This window comes from Bison bison, unplaced genomic scaffold (genome assembly GCF_000754665.1).
Source record: "Bison bison bison isolate TAMUID 2011002044 unplaced genomic scaffold, Bison_UMD1.0 scf7180017864481, whole genome shotgun sequence".
In the NCBI taxonomy this organism is placed as follows: Eukaryota; Metazoa; Chordata; class Mammalia; order Artiodactyla; family Bovidae; genus Bison; species Bison bison.
In genome coordinates, this window is record NW_011495041.1 from 3,570,693 (window position 1) to 3,580,164 (window position 9,472).

Sequence of the window (9,472 nt, forward strand, 5' to 3'; positions counted from 1 at the left end):
TTTATTTTAGGGGAAGAAATTAGCAAGGTCAAATGCCGATGAAGGGCCCCCAGTGAAAACTCTTTTTGTTACTTGGATTGAAAGCTAGAGAGAGAGAGAATTTCTCTCAGAAGAGGAAAGCTTCATTTCCCACTTCAGGATGAAAATTTTGTTTAAAAATATTTTCAGAAATTAATTTATTCATTTCTTTTTAAAATTCTTTATAATGGAGTACAACAGATTAACAATGTTGTGAGAGTTTCAGATGGACAGCACAGGGACTCAGCCATGCATATACACGTATCCATTCGCCCCCAAACTCCTCTCCAATCCAGGCTGCCACATAACACTGAGCAGAGTTTCCTGTGCTGTATAGTAGGGCCTTGTTGGTTATCCATTCAAATATAGCAGTGTCTGCCTGTTGATCTGCAACTGCCAGTACATGTATCCCTTCTCCCCATGGCAACCATACCTTCGATATACAAAGGAATATTACTCAGCCATTCAAAAGAATGAAACGATGCCAATTGCAGCAACATGAATGGACCTAGAGATTGTTATACTGAGTGAAGTGTGTCAGACAGAGAAGGAGAAGTATCATATGACTTCCCTTTTGTGCAGAATCTAAAAAGAAGTGATACATATGAATTTATTTACAAAATAGAAACAGACTCACAAAAACCTTTTTAAAAATAATTTTCCTTTGCATGTGTTATTGCTAGCCTTTATTCTTCCAAACTATATAACTGAAATTTCTTGGCTACTTATCCTGGCTGTGTCTGAGATTACCCACACTGAACAATGCAGTGATGGTTGCCAATGTGTTTTTGCTTACTGTTTCTTGGCCCATCGTTATATTGTCTTCCAGGGATTGGGGATGAGGAAGTTGCAAAAATGAGACCTTCCTTTTTATATCATTCTCTTTTTCTGCACATGACATTATTTTATTGATGACTGGTGAATTTTATTGATGACTGGTGAAGGGATATTGTTAACTGTCTTGATTGCAAAAATACAATTTAATGGATCCTCTAGAGCTGGTGCTGTCAGCAGACAATTTCAGAGCAGGCATCAGTTTTCCATATGTGTCTACTGCCTTGGTCTTCTGAATGGTTGCATTCCCTTCTTGAAGATTCTGGAAGGTTTTGATATTGCTATACTGCTGCTTCACAGTAAGCCTGAGATGTCAGTAAAGTTAAGCAGGCATCCCTCTGCATTTTCCACTGTCTTTCCTTATTTTTTCTTAGTTTCCAGATCAGCTTTCCCTGGCCTAGAACAGTGGTCTTTAATACTGGGTATATGTGCAAGATGATTTCATGAGGGCAGAGGAAGGGAATTTCAGAATTTCTCTGTTATGCATTTAAATTTCTGTGTCCTTCTGTTCAGTTCAAATAAATGAGGAAAATTATAAACATACACAGAAATTTAAAATGTGCATAATGTATTTGCACAATAGCACATACATGTAATTTATACATTGATTAAATAAGTGACGACACACACTGAACTCTGTTTTGGGTGGGCATGGTTGGGATGGTTTCATTGAATGAGGATTCCCATTAAACCTTTTGCACATTAGTGCCCTGGATAGGAGCGTCTTCATTCTTAGAAGGCACGGCCTGGTGTGTGTTTCACTCGCCTTGTGTGTGGTCTCATAGATATTACTTGGCAGAGAGTGTCAAGCTTTTTAAGCTGGTTGCTGTCATACAGGGAACAGATTTACTTTGTGATTGGGTGTATCGGTTTTTCTGGGGACTTTGATGTATCATTGTTTTAGAAATGTTCTCATGACCTCCCAGGAACTGTCTTTATGTTGAAAGAGGTTGATTATCCTCTTATGACTTCAGGGAGGGGCGTATATGCTTTGTTTAATTCTTTTTCTTCTGCTTTCAAAAATCCAGTGTACAATGACTTTGGCTGCTTTTTATTTCTCTTCCAATTTGTTATTTGGCTGTGATGAATATTAGGCATTATTCAGCCAAAAAGATCTTGAGTCAGCCTTTAAAGTCAGAATTAGGGGGCTTCCCTGCTTGTTCAGTGGCTAAGAATCCGCCTTTCAATGCAAGGGACGTAGGTTCCGTCCCTGGTCTGGGAAGGTCCCACTTGCTGCAGGGCAACTAAGCCTTTGTATCACAACTACTGAGCCAATGCTCTAGAGCCCACGAGCCACAGCTACTGAAGCCCTCAAGCCCTAGAGCTGCTGCTGCTGCTACTGCTGCTAAGTCAGTCATGTACAATTCTGTGCGACCCCACAGACGACAGCCCACCAGGCTCCCCGATCCCTGGGATTCTCCAGGCAAGAACACCGGAGTGGGTTGCCATTTTCTTCTCCGATGAATGAAAGTGAAAAGGGAAAGTGAAGTCGTTCAGTTGTGTCCGACTCTTAGCAACCCCATGGACGGTAGCCCACCAGGTTCTTCCATCCATGGGATTTTCCAGGCAAGAGTACTGGAGTGGGGTAGAAACCACTGCAATGAGAAGCCCACAGACTAGAACTGGAGAGTAGCCCTCACTTCTCAAGACTAGAGAAAGCCTGCATGCAGCCATGAAGAGCCACCATAGCCAAAAAATAAACTAATAAGTAAATCTTAAAAAAAAAAAAGTAAGGATTTGTTTTCCATCTTGAATTTCTGGAGTTTATCTCAGTGGTACTTTTTGCCTTAATTGAATCACCTATTTGCTGTAAAAGGAATGCCCAGCAGAGAAAGTCTCTTGATGGTTCCCATTAGGATATTTATGGATTTTGACTTAAGCAACTTAAAGACTCGTGCAGTTCTTTTTAAGTGTAGGGACCATAAAAACTTCTGAATGATCCTCTTAGTAAAGTCGGATTGAATTCCAAAGTCAGTGGCCCCATAGTTAAGGAAGGACTGATGCTGAAGCTGAAGCTCCAGCACTTTGGCCACCTGATGCAAAGAGCTGACTCATCGGAACAGAATTTGATGCTGGGAAAGGTTGAAGGCAGGAGGAGAAGGGGTGACAGAGGATGGGATGGTTAGATGGCATCACCAATTCAGTGTATATGACTTTGAGCAAACTCTGGGAGACAGTGAAGGATAGGGAAGCCTGGCGTGCTGCAGTCCATGGGGTCTCAAAAAAACGGACATGACTTAGTGCCTGAACAACAACAACAGATTAGCGTCTGTTTTTCCTGCCATCTCTCTGTCCCCTCTGCCATGTGCCCTACTTGTACCATCTTTATCATGGTCTCTAGCAGAGCGTAACTAACTTGGAGCCTCACCTGAAATCTACCTGATGTTCATAGCTGTCAGCTTCTCATTTCACTCACTCACAGAAAGGTGATGGGATGCTTAGATGCTACCTTTCTTGGAAGTGGTGCTCAGCCACACTTATTTATACAGTCCAGGCACATTCCACTGTGGTTTGTACAGTTTTGGAACATCAGCCTTGCAGTCAGTGATCTTATTTAAACTATAACCCCAATCCCAAGGTGTGAGTAAGGAGCATAATGGGTGTTCCTGCAGCCCTAGGGAGTTTTGGGGGCTGCACTCAAACCTGATTTACATTTTAATTCTGTGGTACCAAACCTGAAGCATCAAGCTTTTACTTTTGTGTGAAGTTGTCTATGGTATTGAATCCATTTATTATTACAGATCCTGGCTTGGTCAATAAAAGTGTAGTGAGATAGTGTTTTAACCTGTTGCCTCGCATAGGTTATGAGATATGTGGGGTTTTTTTGGTTGTTGTTGTTGATTTTAAGGTCTTTGAGTGTAGTATTGGCCAATGTTTGCGTCTCTGTTTTGGTATCCTTCCTGATCTAAGCATTTTGGGAGGATATTTTTCTTACTTTCTTTTATGGCTGAGTTGGTGTGTTCCAAACTTGGTTCCTTTGGCTTGAGGCCTTGTGTGGAATGGACACCGAATTTCCAATGGGACCGCTGGCAGGGACTTTCGGCCTCTCAAGTGTGCAGCTTTTGAATTGGATGCTCCGTTGTTCTCACAGTGGAAGGTGTTATTGTCACCTTCTCTTTTGTCAGTTACTAGACTAGAAATGCCAGGAGTGTCTCTTCCTTCTTTTCCTCCTTCCCTCCTTATTTCTCACAGGTATATGTGTGGTCACCAAGTCCTAGTGACTCCATTCATAGCACAGAGTGACTGAACAATGGGATACGGAACAGCCTTATTTCTTATCCCAAGGCTCACGTGTCCACCCTAAAGGAAATAAACCCTGAGTATTCATTGGAAGGACTGATGCTAAAGCCCCAATATTTTGGCCACCTGATGCGAAGAATGGACTCATTAGAAAAGACCCTGAGGCTAGATTAGATTGAAGGCAGAAGGGGAAGGGGATGACAAAGGATGAGATGGTTACATAGCATCACTGATTCAATGGACATGAATCTGAACAAATTCTGGGAGATGGTGAAGGATAGGGAAGCCTGGCGTGTTGCAGTCCATGGGGTCACAAAGAGTCAGACGTGATTTAGGGACTGAACAACAACTCCTTATTTCCTCCAGGCACTGCCTGATGCCTTGGTTGCAACAAGCCTCCACCTTCTCTTTCATGTTACCCCAGAGGGTAGGGAGGGGTTGGGGGAGAACATATTTGATCATGTAACTCGCCTAATCAAATCCTATCACAGACTTCATTACACTTAATAACATCTAATTTCTCTGTGTTGCATCCATAACCCCAACCTATCTTTCTAAAAGCCCCATCACCTCCAGCTCTTGTCCATGTACTTCTGTACAATGTTGGATTAATGCTTTCATGCGTGAGTCTTTGCTCTTTTCCCGGAATGTTCTGCCCTTTTTTTGCAAGCTCTCTCCTATCCCTGTTCATTTCCTCCCGTCCTCACAAGCCAAGCCAAATCCAATGAACCTTTCAGAACCAGATTGGACCCATAGCTCCCCTCGTAGAATTTGTCTGTTTCTTTCCATCATTCGCTATCTTTAAAAATTATTTATTTTTTACATTGACATATAGTTGATTTATATGGAGGAGGAAACGGCAACCCGTTCCAGTATTCTTGCTGGGAAAATCCCATGGACAGAGGAGCCTGGTGGCCTGTAGTGCATGGGGTCGCAAAGTGTGGGACATGCCTGAGCAGAGCACACAGTTGATTTCCAGTGTTTCAGGCACAGATCACACAGTTGATTTCCAGTGTTTCAGGCGCAGAGCACATTGACTCAGTTACACACACACTCTCTCTTTTTCGGATTGTTTTCAATCATAGGCTATTACAAGACATTGAATATAGTTACCTGTGCTATGCAGTAGGTTCTCGTTTATTTTATATATAGTGGAGTGTATCTGTTAATCCCAAATTTCTGATTCGTCCCCTCCCCTGTCATTCACTATTAATAAGGTCTGATTAGCCTTTACAATCCTATGTCAGAGTGGAAAAGTGTCCACCATTTTCTTAGGTTGTGGGGATATAAAGAACTGTCTGGTTTCCTTATCCCAAACATAAAGTGGGTGCTCAGTAAATAATAGTTGAGTTGAACTGAATTGTTAACAATCAATAGGTTCTTATGTAGACACTCTGCTGTACCCCAATAATTCACCAAGCAGTTACGACTATCTATTTAAAAATCTGTTTTTATATCCCCTCTTTCATGACTTGCTAACCATTCTAAGACAAACCACACTTACATGCCACCAACCAAGAAAGAAAATGGTGCTAATTTTCATCACACCTTTGCGATTGTAAGATATAGTCAACTTCAGAGACATTCAACATGAAAAATGTATTTGTTAGAGTCAGCGACATAAGGACTTGTGTTTTTCCTGTTAGAGCTGTAGTCTTGAATGCCTAACTGGAAAACAATTTGAATTGATTTGAAAATATAAAACTGAGGTCACTTTAAAAGATGTTTTTCATTATAAAATGAGGAGAGCGTAAAGGAGTGTTTTGGGTGAAGTACTCGGGGATTGACTTGGGAACTGTGTGTTGTCTTTCTGTCTTATGACTGAGACTTAGTCTCTTTTCTTTGAAAAGATGAGGACTTACAGGTAGAGAATCATCCCAGTTTTGAAAATCTTTGGGAGGAATTTCTTTAACATTTTTGTAAACATTATTTTATTTGACTTTCAAGCGGACGATTCTTTCAGAGGAAGATTGCAACTTGATTAAATCCTGTCCTCCCATGCGTCTTCTTTATGTCTGCATTTCTCTTCCTGCCCAGCAAATAGGTTCATCTGTACCACGTGGATACAATGGGGGAGGGGAGGGTGGGATGAATGGGGAGATCAGTATTGACGTATATGCACTACCCTGTGATTCGGGCACGACTGAGCGGCTGTACTAAACTGAACTGTTGTGTGGAATAGATAGCTGATGGGAACCTGCTATAAAGCAAGGGGAGCTCAGCTGGGTGTTCTGTGATGACCTAGATGGGTAGGAAGGTGGGGTGGGGGTGGGAGGGAGGCCCTTGAGGGAGGGAGTGTATGTAAACACAGAGCTGATTCACTTTGTCATACAGCAAAAAGTAACACCACACTATAAAGCAGTTATCCAGGCCACCCCCCACCCCCCGCCTCCCTGCAGATCTTATCTTCCCACCTAAACACATACTGAAATCGAAGTTCCCGGTGTCCCCCTAGCAACAGTCTTGCAGGGGACCCCATTACAGCTTCCGTTTTTATGTCCAGCAGCTCTGTTTTCCAGCTGTCATACTTGCTCCTTGACTTTTATTAAATCCACTTGCTATCAAAGAAGCAAATGTGTGCACAAACTTATCGTTTCTAGCTGTTCTTCCTTCCTCTCCCTGCTTAGCATCCAGTCTACCAGTTCTCTCTGTAACCTTTTCTCCTGGAGAATCTTGCCATTTTGAATACATCTTCCGCCAACACATATCCCACAGTGGCAGGAACAGAACCCAAGGACTATGGAGCAGGCATCCATCGGGGGGATGGATAGAGAGGTGGGGAGAGGGCACGATGCCTTCTGGGGGCCCTTTAGGCTCAGAGTGCCAGGGATCAGCAGCACGAATCAGATGCACCCCAGCCTGGTGGCCTCTCCCCTGTCCTCTGACAAAGACGGTCCCAGCCCTCCTTGCTGGCAGGCAGAGTTGCCACACCAGCCACCTGCATGCGTGGCCTCAGTCCAGGGAGCTCTTGTCTGATTCACAGAGTGATCCTCCCATTCTTAGTGGGAAAGGCAGCTCCCGGGCGCACAGCGGTGGCTTGTGTGGTGGTGAAGGGTTGAAATTGCCGGGATGATAGGGTCCCGCTCTGCTTCATGATGAAGAGAAAAAGGACTGCTTAATGCCTTGACTGTCTTTTGGTCTGAAAGACTTCCTTCTTGGCTGCTGGAGAACAGGTGAAGGGAGAGGCCAGGTTGTTGGGGGCTGGAGAGCATCACGGAAATGGCAGTTTTCCTACATTTGGGTCCTCTTGGATGAGCCTGGGGAAGGGTCTTTGGAGGCAGGCAGCCGCTGCTGGGTGCCACCATCCTTTCTCTTGTGGTGCCTTTCCTCTGCAGGGCTCACTCAAGGCCACGGCCATGTCCTGTAAGATGGAGACACCCCTGTCTCTGTTCAAGGTTCAACTTTTGCCTCGAAAACCAGATTCTCTCCCCTTGAGCTTCCGTCTTGGATGGTGAAAGAGTAGCTGCCCTCCCCCACTCTGTGTGGGGGTCTCAGGAAATGTGCCTGGAGAGGCTGATGGGGATATGGGGCTCATGTCTGCTGAGTGGAAAAGATGTTGTTGGATGATGCGATTGTAGGTTGCAATCTCTTCTAAACTCAGGCATTGGTGTATTTTCAAGAAGATTGTTGGGGAGTGCAGTATAAAGGTGAAACAGTCTGATACATTTCGCAGGAGTTACAGAAGCAGTTTCAATAGAGTACCATCCCCTCTCACTGTCTTCTATGGGATGACCTCCTCTCACTAGGAGCTCTTAAGCCATGATATGGTGAAGTCGTGAAAGAAGGATTTCAGCAGTAGAAGTTAGCTGCAGTCAGGCAGCTCCATTCCCATTTCCTTTTGAGATCAGTTTTTTCCGTGCTCTCTTACAATGACATGGGTGTGCTTTTTTGACGTGACTCAGACTTGAAATTGAGCCGGGAGCCCAGAGTTGAGCCTCTTAAGTCCTGTGGTCACTCCTCTTGGAATGTTGGGTGGAATTCTCAAGGGTTCAGTAGCTTCATGGCTTCAGAGTAGGAATGATGCTGCTTAGAATCTTGAAAATTTACATGATTCTTGGGGTCTGTCCTGAAAAAGCTGATCCATTTCAGTAAGCTGGGACTTCACTGGAGCCCCTTTCAGAGCCAGGCTGTGTGGGGGCGTTTGGAAAGATCTGATGACCAGCTGTGTAACTCTGCCCTTTGGGACTGGTGGTTTCCAAACACTTCGTAGTGGGTGATGCAATGCTGGAGTTGAGTTGTACTCATTGGCACTTGTCCGTGTCCAAGTATAGTCGCAAGATGATAAATACCAAGAACCAAGGGAAACTTAAGAGAGTAGTATTTTGGTCTAAAGTCACTTACATGGTGCCAGCCAGATAGTAAGCATTCCATAAATGGTAGATCTCCCTGAGCCGGGGGAGAATATATTACTTCACTTTGCAGTACACTGCCTTGACTCCTAGGAAACCACAGTCGTGTCTATTCCAGCTGAACCTGTTGGTTAAGTATTGCCAAAGAATCACTGTTCTAAAATTAAAGTTATCATTTCAGGGGAAATTTCCCAACTGACTTAGCTGGCTTAAGAATATCAATTCTATGAACATGTTTTTTCGCAGTTACCTTGGGATGCATTTGGATATACTGAGAAGTTGCTCAAAATCAGGGCAGTCTTTGGATAGGGGAACTTTCAGGAATTTTGTTTGGCCGATTTGGATGTCTATTTTTTACTCGCCTTGGAAAACATGGTTGGGCTAAAACCATTTCATCCAAGCTTTAGGGAGGAGGAATTTGGAAACCCTGTCATGATTCATTCATCTCTGTTGAGATGAGGGGGGAGACGTGTGCTCAGCTGTGTCTGACTCTTGGTGACCCCATGGACTGTAGCCCACCAGGCTCCTCTGTCCGTGGAATTCTCTAGGCAAGAATACTGAGGGGGTGGCCATTTCCTGCTACAGGGGATCTTCCCGACCCAGGGATCGAACCCTGGTCTGCGTTGGCAGGCGGATTCTTTACCACTGTGTCACCTGGGAAGCCCCCATCTGTGTGGAGGGATTAGTTCTTCATGGAGAATCTTGGTCCTGCTCCAGGGCCCCCAGTAGTCACATGGTGGACCTGATAGGGAAGGCGGGTTCCTCTTCTCTGTTCAGGAGTGCTTGTCGCAGTCTCAGTGTTCACACAAGCCAGACAAGCTCACCCCGATGGAACCGTCCCTTTATGCCAGGTGAGGGGTGGCCAGGTGGCAGTAGGAACCAGCCACATTTGGGCACGGGGCCCCATCTCACTCGAGATTCCCCTCCTCAGCCCAGTACTGTGGAGAGCAAGCGTGCGTCCTAAGAGATTTTCCTGGTAAGCAGCCGTTGCATCTCAGCAGGATCATACCTCTTCAGCCTTTCTGTCCCTG

The 9,472-nt window shown here is 44.5% G+C and overlaps 1 protein-coding gene across 3 annotated transcripts in view; it reads left to right on the plus strand.

The window, feature by feature from the left end:
• TIAM1 (T-cell lymphoma invasion and metastasis 1) overlaps positions 1–9,472 on the plus strand; it is a 469,570-nt gene that overhangs the window by 283,156 nt on the left and 176,942 nt on the right. The gene's annotated exons all lie outside the window — the stretch shown is intronic.